General features: G+C 33.3%; 1 long non-coding RNA gene across 1 annotated transcript; it reads left to right on the top strand.

Moving 5' to 3' along the window:
- Positions 1-4,198: 4,198 nt before the first annotated feature.
- Positions 4,199-7,591, top strand: LOC143244082 (uncharacterized). The gene is made up of 3 exons (XR_013024893.1): positions 4,199-4,339; positions 5,420-5,474; positions 7,272-7,591. It is a non-coding gene; the product is annotated as an uncharacterized LOC143244082 (long non-coding RNA).
- Positions 7,592-11,668: the final 4,077 nt, after the last annotated feature.

Consider the following 11,668-nt stretch of genomic DNA (forward strand, 5'->3'; position numbering starts at 1 on the left):
TTCACGTCATCAAATCTCGTCAGAAAGTTGTTTGAATTTACAAGCATTATTTTTTCAAATAGACGGAGCTTATATGGGCGGAACAGTATTTAAATACACTAACAAACTCCTTTGTAGTTCAGCTGAAAAATAAGGCTTTAAACACGTCAATCTCCATACCCCTATGATGGTTAAGATATGTCGACGATGTTGTTGTTTTTTTTACGGAACAAAAACAAGAGATTTGCAAACCACATCAATGGCATTCATTGAAACATTCCTTTTAGAACTTAAAATAGAAAAAAAAATATCTCTGTAGACTTTTGATATGGCCATATCACAAAAAACCAATTGCGATTTGAAACTACAATTCATAAAATGTGAACACACTCAGAAGAAATGTCTTAACTGAAAATCTACACCCCATACAACAAAAATTAAACAGAAGTGTGTTATAAGAATAGCAGTTAATATATAGTAGTAGATTTCCGTTGAATCAATCCAACGGTCATTTCCTTACAATTAGTAAATAATTAACATAAAATGTGCAGTCAACCCCAATCCCTTGGATCAGGAAGTGTATGAAATATGATTGTTTAGTGGCCCGTTTACAGACGTGTTTTTATCATTCCATGTGTTATTTAAATAATAAAAATCGAAGTGCGTTTGTTTTCAAGCAAAGGACATTAACTGCAGTTGTTGTCAAACATGATCTGGGTTTTGAAGTAATAAGTGCATCCAGCATGATAGAGAGCTCCGTTTGGTTAAGTAGTTACGAAGGGTTTTTTTTTCCGCTGTATGCCACTGTTCCTTGTCATTTTTACTGAGTGCAAGAAAAGATAGCTGCAGTAATAATTGCCTTTTTACAGTTGTTATTTATATAGGAAGTGTCAAAGGAGAGATACTCAATTCAGTTTAAATCAGTTTGTTCGACGTGGTACAATCATACAATATATATGATACCCACATGAATATAAGTATATATAAATCGATCAACATCAAATATGCTCAAACATGGTCCTCTCTTAATGCATTTTTTCTGTTCATGCTTCTATCTTCGAAATGTTTCTTTCATTTTGTCTGCAGAGGAAGTTTCATTTTTTTAAATTCCCTCACAAGAAAAAAAACATTTTTTTTATCGCATTGATCATTCTGCACATTTAAATACTGACGGGTCAATGTTGGTACCAATAAAATAATTAGGAATTGTAAAAATTGAATAATTTTCTTGTAATGTATCCTTGAAAATAACCATTTTGATATATACCTTTTTACTGCGATTAATTATTCAGGAGATATAGTGTAAGAGACAGGAAGTCATTTTGCAAACAATTTAGACGATTAACTACAAAGAATTTCTGGCATTTTCATTCAAAATAAAACTACCTGGAAGTTGTTATTAAAATGAAAATTGACACATTAAAAACAAAAAGAGCAAGCAAACAAGAAAATAAAAATCTTTGAGATAAAAACTACTTCCGGTTTATCACCACAATTCATTTGTCGAAGACATCAGTTGAAACGTAATTGGATAATGGAAATGATTCATGAAAAAAAAACACATGATGTAAATATTATAACTAGAAAATCAGTTAGGAAGTAAAATCAGAGGAACGTAAAATTACCCCAGTGAAAACAACGGGTTCATCCACAAAATCAAATGCAATTAATGTAAACACTTTTATATCGGAGAAACTGTGAGAGAAATGAACACTAGACGTCAAAAGATCTAAAAGAGCCCTCAGATGTGTTCAGAAGTGAAATCAAACAAAATAACCTTAGATACTGTGTTCCGTAAATAATTCTTCCTGTTGTTAACACAGAAAATGATCTTTCACTGGTAGCGTCTAGAAATCTAAACTGTAATCTGTTCGACAGAAATCATACATAAACATCTTTTTGAAAATTTTAAAAATATATTGTTTCTTCTTTAAATGAATCAACGTTTATATCACTTGTATATAAAATAGATGAACTTTTGAAAATATGCAAGTGTTTATTTGTTGTCCATTGTGAAATCAAAGAATATTTGAAATATATCTAAGAAAATCACTGTAAGAAAACACTAGAAAAAAAAGCAATCAGCCTCCCCGATCCTTTTCCAGATTGATCACGTTTATATTAGAAAACGTCAAATTTTCACCTTCGAAAACTCAGAAAATCCTTCTCGGATCCGGAATGATCAACGATCCAGATCATGTTTGATTGCGTGATGAGGAGTCTCAACCTTAACGTGCACTTCAAATGTGGTAAAAAATTCGATCACACTTTATAGATTTATTAACCCCTAACCGCGAAAATGCCCTATTTTCTCAATGTAAAAAAACAACTTCAATACTGACTTAGCTTAGTATTTTGTGTAAAAAGTTTTATGTGTACCTGGTCTATTAATTTTCAACATACGCACGCGGAAACACAGGTAGACAGACATAAACACACATGGACCCGATTGCAACAACTTGTTTTTGAATTTCGCGCAAAGCAAGAAGAGGGCTATCCGCGTTAGCCGTCCCTAATTTAGCAGTGTAAGAATAGAGTGAAGGCAGCTAGCCATCATCAGCCACCGCCAACTCTTGGGCTACACTTTTAACAACGAATAGTAGGATTGACCGTCATATCATAACATCCTCACGGCTGAAAGAGCGAGCATGTCTGGTGCGACAGGAATTCGAAACCGTGACTCTCGGATCACGAGTCAAGCGCCTTAACCACCTGTCCATGCCGGGCCATGCAATACGGAAGACACAAATATTAAATAAACAAAGAAACTGCGACACGTCACTAGAAGTAACAAACACTTTGTAACAAATAATTCAATACCACGATTACGGCAAAATACCCTGGAACATTAAAGTACGCCAAAATGTAAAACAAAAATACAAACCCTCAACAAATGTAACTGTTTAATGATTGACGCCCAAAAAGTGTTAAGTGCATTACAAAAAAAAAAAAAAATTAAACTCATTAAATCAGCATAATTTATGCTGATTGCCTAGTTACTACACGTGGTAAGGTTTGTTTGTTCTTATTTCTTTGTGAACACACGTGTACATTTTAGTATATATTTGTTGTTGTTTTTTTCACTGAAACTTTGAAAGTTGAAGTAATTAAACATTGTGTAGGGTTTGTTTGTTTGAAGTCAAGTACAAAGCTACCCATCGGGCTATCTGTGCTCTGCCCATCACTAGTATCGAAACCCAGTTTTTAACGTTGTAAGTCGAAGACGTAAGGCTGTGCCACTGGGGGAACATTGTTTAGAGAAGAGGGGACATTATAGTACAACCTGAAACTTTATATGTTAAGTGTTATGTGAACATTCTCACGTGCAAAAAGCAGGAGTGTTGGAAACATTGTAATGATAAGCATCTGTTTGAAAACAAACGTGTTACTTCCCAGGGTTTACGTGACCACCTCAGCACGATTTCTTTAAGTGTTATTGAAATTGCTATCTCTTTTTACCAACGCAGCATTGAAAAGATGTAATCCGAATTTTGAGGTCTGTATTATACCACAGAACAGTACAACAACGCAAACGTAAATAACTGAAAATTAAAACAATCATAAAAGTTTTCATCATTTACACATTGGTTAATAGTTCCTTAATGAGATAAAGCTATCAAGTCATTTTTAGGTTATTTTTTAAGACCTGTAAGATGATATTTATAATTTTACGTCATGAATTATTTCAGGCGTTATGATTTTCATTATGTGAAACAGTAATTATACTAGATTTACTTCCGCAGAGTTCCCGAAAGTGCTCTGTTTCAAGGGTAAATAAAACCAAAATTATGAGTATCGAACATTTTTATTTTTTACTTTTGAAGTTCACATGCCATGCTCTCTTGTAGCCTACAAAGTGCATAATTCTTCTCGTGATTCATGGCATGCGCATGTTTTACTGATGTCATTACAATATTATATGCAACGTTAAGCGTCCCTTATATGACGCCATTTTAGTATTTACTGAGTGACTAACAGACAACACACTACTGTATTATGGCGCGAGTGGTTAAAGCAGGTAACTCCTCTAGGCAGCTTTCGGCGTTATATCGGGAAAAAAAGGGCTAAACATTATACAGACTTCACATTATTTACGGTGGAAATCGTCAAATCAGACTTTGTTTTGTTTTACAAAAAATTTGTTTATGGCAAACATCTATTAAATGATGTCATCAAATCGCGAGATACGGGCTTTTGTGTAACAATGTAGGCAAATATTGATTAGATAACACTTGGAAGTTGGAGGGCTATACATAAAGTATGGGAGGTATAGGAAATTTTATCACTGGTTGACACACTTCACAGAATTATCTCTCCCAAAATATTCATTTGGAACCACAAGTAACAGATTCAGGAAATGGTAAGATTTTATTCATGGTCCATTAGGGTACCAAACGACCAAACGAATATGCATGTTTGACTCTAGTTTACAGACGAATTATATGACTTAAATAAAGAATAAAAAAGGCTACAAACTGGATATAAAACGAGCGATAAACTTGTTTTGAACTTCATTATTTGACAGTAATGCTTACAGGTTTTTGAGTCTTTCTGTTCTGACATTGAGCTTAATTCATTATTCAGTATTATACAATGGACCAACTGTTTAATGATTATATATATATACGTGTGTGTGTTAAAGATTTCATTTTCACCAAAGGTAAAATTGTTTATTTTGTTTGTTTATTTTCTGGAATTTCGCACAAAGCTACTCGAGGGCTATCTATGCTAGCCGTCCCTAATTTAGCAGTGTAAGACTACAGGGACTAGCCATCACCATCCACCGCCAACTCTTGGGCTACTCTTTTACCAACGGATAGTGGGATTGACCGTCACATTATAACGCCCCCACGGCTGAAAGGGCGAGCATGTTTAGCGCGACGGGGATAGGTAAAATTGAAAAGAGAATCTTTGCTAATGAACCTTAGATATGCGAACCTGCAGTCCACCAAGAGTGCACGGCCACTCAGGGAATGTGTTAGGTCTATAAGTCTCATATTCTCTCTTCTCAATTTTACCTTTGATGAAAAAGAAAAAAAAAATCTTTAACGCGTGTGTGTGTATATACATGTATATGCGAGAGAATAATTTTAAAATGGTATATATTCAGTTATAACAGACTGTGTCGGTCAACCCAGTAAAATTTCTATATTCCAAATATAACTTGTAAACTATTTTTAAAATTAATTTTGTATATATGTGTATTAAAGTTGTTATTAATGCGAAGTCATTTTTATAATAAGCGCTTGACTTTGAATCTACTTAAGCCTATTTTAATATCGAAGTTTACTGTTTTAAACTTATAATATTAAGACATTATGTCACAATGTATGTGGCGCTTCATTCCCTTGTGCGTAATTAACTTAACATCAATTATATCTCAAAAACAATCGAACATTAAGGTAATTATTGTAAATAGTATCATTATATTTTTCCACAGATTAAAATAGGTATATCAGCATTATGCCTTATTATCTTGGTGCCTGTTATTTACGGTAAGTTTGATTTATTCACTTATATTTACGTCACGCATAAAGTATCTGTCATAACACATGCTACATGTATAAGTTATTTCAACTAGAAACTTCGGTAACCAATAATGAGTTTGTGTGTTTTTTATAGCAAAGCCACATCGGGCTATCTGATGAGTTCACCGAAGGGAATCGAACCCTTGATTTTTGCGTTGTAAGCCCGTTGACTTCCCGCTGTACCAGAGGGAGACATTTTTAAAAACTTTGTATTCTTCTATGTACCGTTGCATTACGTTAATCATGTGAAGTCGTTTTAACTTTATTTTAAATTTCACTGTTTCTTCCATCATGTGGTATTGCCCCCCAGTGGTCAAAGGTAAATTTACGATATGTAAACTCTAAAATCCTAGGTTCGATTCTTTATGATAAATAGAGTGCAGGTAATCCATTGTGTACCACTGCGCTGAAACAACAACCTTATAAATGTAGTATTGTCTACGTGTTTTTGTACAATAATCAGTTTCTATAATATAATATTGTTGAAACTCGTGTTTCTAATTTGGATAGTTCTAAACATTCGCATTATTTATTCCTTAAACATGAGAAAGTTTAACGTAAATTTTCTCTGAAGCTCAGAAAACAGAGCTATGTATAAACAAAAGGGGAATTCTTAATAGCCATGACACTTGGAATTATTTTAGGCCATATTATAGTAAATTAATCTACGATACCTCTTTTTCCTTTTTATTGGCTACATTTTGGTGTGCCAGCAATACCAACACTGGGGCTTATGTATACCCGGTTTGATTTTATTACTCATTAGGATTTCAACTAGCTTATCCTCAAACTGATTTTTTTTTTTTCAGGCAGTATTAGAGTAAACTAATCTACGAGACCTTGGTGATAGTCAAATACATCAATCGAAAGGGTATGATCTCCTGTGTCCAAATTTTGTTATTAGATCTCAGGTTAGTCAAGAGTTGATAGAGTTTTGACATAAAAGTTAGAAGCTGAAAACAAAATCTCAAAACCTGCTACAAGCCGTTATACCGCGGCGAAAAAGCGAGTTAGGCTAGATTGAATCATTCACTTTGTTAGTCACTTATTAAGTGATCAGTGCCTTATTTAGTCAACTTAGCTGTTACTGCTAGCAAATTAATGATGCAGTTACTTTCTTCAATACTGTGGATATTTGTTTGTGTTTCAACGAAGAAATAATAAAAAAAAGAAAGTAAATGGAATTTATCTGTAAAATATTCCTGAGAAATTTACACTAACCGAGTAATGAAATGTTTTTGTTGTCGTTATGTGTAGTGAACTATGTATTATTTATTTTCCACCGAATAATCTACAATAACCTGGCCAACAATACAAACTATACTTATTTCGCTACGTCTCTTTTCCGTCAATAGGTTTAATGACACTATTTTCCTGTTCTATTCTTTGACCACATGAGACTTGTATAATAATCAAAACTATTTCACTCAGATGGTTGATTATTAACCTGAGAAAAATTAGTTTTCATTCAAACGTTTGTAAAATTTATCTAAAGGTCTTTTAACAGTAACAATGTTTTATCGTAAATTTCAATATTAAAGTTGTATAAAAAATATAAAATTTGAATGCTAAACTCGCAAATATTATAACTTGGAAAATAATTGTGCAAAACAATAGCTAGGGTACTTAGGTCGATATTTTTTAAGAATATTATTAATAACTTTTCTAATCTCTTTAAATATTAAAACGTTTCAGATTATTTTTTATGTAAGTAATTCATTATTATGAATTAAAAGCGATCAGATGCTTACTTCACGAATATAGCCAATAGCGAATGTGAACCAGGACACGACTGTCCGGACTACATGACGTGCTGTCCTCACTCAACCGAAAAATACAGGTGCTGCAACGCAAAAAACGCCGTTTGTTGTGGAGACGAGAACTTTTGTTGCAAAACTGGGTCTGTTTGTGATTACATAATAAAAACATGTCGTCAGCCAAAGGCTGAGAACATATTCTTTTTTCCACTGAAACTCAGTAGGCCTCGTTCATAGTTAAGCTTTATTGCAGCCTTTGGCGATTTTGTTTTCTTTCTTTTATCATCTGATTATGAGTATTTTCAATAAAAATCAGGTTAAAAACAATAATGTTTCAGAAAATTTCGCTTCAATCTTATAATATCAGGTGAGTTACTTTAACTTGGTATCTAACAGATTGAATTTTTGCAGCAATGCTAGTATTTTAGTTTTGGGTATACAAATAATTGTTACTCTTTTTTTTTTCAAAACTGGACTTATGATTTAGTAATTACGCATAACTAACTCTTATAATAACTTATGATTTAAACAACAGATTTATGAGAAATAAACCTAACACAATAAATTGAATAACAAGTATCGCATACATACTACAGTGAAACTGCAAACTAGGGATATATCTAATTAGTACCAACATAAACTACTTCTTAAGTCTCGAATGACTATCGAAATAATTTACGTTCAAGCACATTGTGCATATGTATTAAGAGTGAAAAATACAAAATTCATCGTTTATTTCTGGTACAATGAAAAGTAAATTTTTTATTACTGTTAATAATTTTATTCTCGAGTAGTTTAAATAACACAGTAATGAGTTGCTATCATCAGAGTTAGTGGTTATTAAACCGTACTCAAGATGTAAGAGTTGTGTGTGTTTTCACAAACTTAACAAAGAAATAAATACAATAAATAAAAAAAACAAGGAAACTCATTCAAAGAACTTACGTTCAAACAAAAGCAAAAGTAATAAAAAACACAGTAGAAACGAACAGTCACTATTTGAAAGAAGGAAATAACCCACTGTAACTATGAATATATCAGTAGCTTAAAAGCTAGGTGGATTACAAAATATTTACAAATTTTATGAAACTCTTTATCAAAATATTTATTAAGCTCTATATGTATTATACGAAAACGACTATGTAAACTCTTTAAATTTGTAATACTGTGCCTAAAATCTTCTCTTCAGGGCCACGATATCGTCTTAAAGCAAACTGAAGAATCTAACTAACCTGAGCGACGTCCCACGTTCAACAGAGGAACTGTAAAAAACAAAACAATTTTAAAACTTTATTTTAATTCAAGGGGTGAAAAACATATAGTATATTTCCGTACTATATCTCCTCAAATACCACAATTATAAAACTTTATGAAAAAAAAAGCTAGAAACTAAATATTTACATTGTCTTTTGACATCTGCGAAGTAACATGTAGCTGTATTGAATTTGAAACAAACTAAATGTAATTATAAAATTTAGACAAATGTAATATTTATATGCTATAGGGACTGAACTAAAATATTATTAATCTCGACTATAATATTCCTCATGTTATTAAAATTTGGTCGGCTGTTGCTTAATTGAAAGTTGATCGACGGTTAGAAAAATTCAACCTTTGATTATCGTAACTATTTCTTTGTTTTGATTTCGCACAAAGCTACGCGAGAGCTATCTGTGCTACCCGTCCTAAATTTAAAGTATAAGAGGGAAGGCAGCTAGTCATCACCACTCACCTCCCACTCATAGGCTACTTTTTTACGAACGAATAGTGAGACTGTTCGTTTTATTATAACTCTCTCACGGCTGAAAGGGCGAGAATGTTTGGTGTGACGAAAATTTGAACCCGTGACTCTCTGATTGAGAATCGAGCGCCCTAAACACCTAGCCATAATTATTGTTATTATGATTATTCCATTTTTGAAATACAACATCAATATAATGGGTAATATCTATCTTATCTTTGATATATACAGCCATTGGCGCAATTACCTCTTTACTGCTTGAATTAACTCCACTGGGGTTTGAAGGGGGTTGTTTGAGTGTAGGAATGTAGAGAGCGTGCTTAAATATTGATTATATTTATTAATATACGTATAAAGGTGTTCCTTTGTATTGGTGTATTTTGGGCTTGAGTTGTTGTATAAGTAATGCTTCTTTAATTTTGCGTTTGTTTATGCTTGTTTCTTTATTTAATATTTGGGTGTTTTCTATAGTCATGTTGTGTTTATTTGATTTGCAGTGTTCGAAAACGTGTGAAGGTGACTTTTTATATTCTTTGAATCTAGTTTCCATTTTTATACTTGTTTCTCCAATATAGAAGTCGTGGCAGTTATCACATTGTTCTTCATAAATAATGTTGGTGTGGTGTTTGTCAGTGTAGTTTTTACATAGTATTGACCTTAGTTTTATGCTTGGTTTTTGAATAAATTTAGTATTAACTGGAATGCCATATTTTGTTACTAGTTTTTGCTAAATGTTGGTTATTTTTCTACTGATGTCGGAAATATATGGTTTCGTGATTTTTTTATTCGTGAGATATATTTACTTTTGTTGGTTGATTTTGCTTTGTGTCTAGAATGTTTTCTACGACTTGTGGAAGAAATTTATTGATGTTGATGAAGTATTGTTTTATTTTGTCTAATTCGTCGTTAATTTTATGTGGTGAGCATAGTTTTATGGCTGTGTTTATTTGGTTTCTTAGTATGTTGAGTTTTTGTTTTGTTTCATGTGCTGAGTCTCAAGGAATGTATAGTCCACTATGGGTGGTTTTTCGGTGGATTTCTGTTTTAAATTGTGTATCGGTTCTTGATACATCTACTTCTCAAAGGACTCAACTTCGTAATAGCACCTAGGTACATTCTAGCCCTAGAAATTAAAACATGTTTAGAAGACCTAGCCAGGAGACTTGTGTTACTTTCCACCGAAAAAAATACCAACAGAAAGAAGAAAACTTTGACAATTTTATTGACATCCAACAGCCAATCTTACCAGAAAAAATTAAAACTTTATATTTTCCAGAAACACCTAAAAATAACATCTTAAACGATTTTTTGTGTTTTCGAAAAAGAATGGTCCAATTTCGCCCAACACTGATAATCCATACCACACTGTAACCCCTGGTAAGTTTACGTGGTGTTCAACCTCAACATGCGGATATTGAAGTGTCCAGTAGGTGCAATTGTGGCGATTAACTGAGCCATTTAAATTAAATGTGGCCTCATCGCTCCAGACAACATTGTTTGGAAACTGTGCATCCTTTGCAGACTTTGCCAAATACCACTCACAAAATTCAACTCTCCGGTCAGGATCATCTTCATTGAGGGTGTGGACTAATGCCGGAATAAAAATTTTCCAATGATTGTTTTGTTTTTGAATTTTGCACAAAGCTACTCGAGGGCTATCTGTGCTAGCCTTTCCTAATTTAGCAGTGTAAGACCACAGGGACTAGTCATCACCATCCACCGCCAACCCTTGGGCTACTCTTTCACCAACGAATAGTGGGATCGACTGTCACATTATAACGCCCCCACAGCTGAAAGGGCAAGCATGTTTGGCGCGACCCTCAGATTACGAATCGCACGCCTTAACACGCTTGGCCATGCTGGGCCTATTTTCCAATGAACGCGCTTCAACATGCGATGAACGCTCGATTTTTCACACTTCCAGCAACACTTTAAAATAAATTTCCTTTTCTCAAAGCTTACTCTTGCTTCTTTCATTACTTCAAATCAGTTACACCTGTAAAAAAAGAAAGTTTAAGTGAGTTATAATCATTCAAAGCGTGTATACATGTTTTTGGGACACCCTGTATAGTTAACAACACCCTCCACCAATTCTTGTGTTACTAATGACTGATCGTATGTATCTCAGAACAGCTGTATGGGTATTAACACTTTTATTGATAATCAGAGAACAACGTTTCGACCTTCCTAGATCATTTTCAGGTTAACAAAGAGAGTTTGCAACTGACTGATCAAATAGTGAGATTTGACTTTTACTCTCATAGCGTTTCCACAGCCACAAGTTACGGTGACTATTTTTGCAGCAATAAAAAAACCCTTAACCCTCACATCAGATTCACAATTCTAGCATGCTATGAATGAGACCACAATTATATGACATCTGGTGAACACAACTTGTTTAGCAAGTAAACAATAAATAAAATTATTATTGAAATCAAAACATACGTTATCTTATTACGAAATCAGACATTAAAATGCAGTTGAAGCATACACAAGTTTTATAAAATAACTTATTTTATTATGGCTTCAGATCTCCAAGTTTTGAAACGTAAACTAGAACAGCAGTGCGTGGACTTCCTGCGGATTGTACAGATGGAAAGTTTCATAATTACAGAAAAAGAACTGTTTGATGTCAAGCGCAAAGCTACACAATGAGCTATTTG

The sequence above is a fragment of the Tachypleus tridentatus genome, chromosome 2, assembly GCF_004210375.1.
Source record: "Tachypleus tridentatus isolate NWPU-2018 chromosome 2, ASM421037v1, whole genome shotgun sequence".
NCBI lineage: Eukaryota > Metazoa > Arthropoda > Merostomata > Xiphosura > Limulidae > Tachypleus > Tachypleus tridentatus.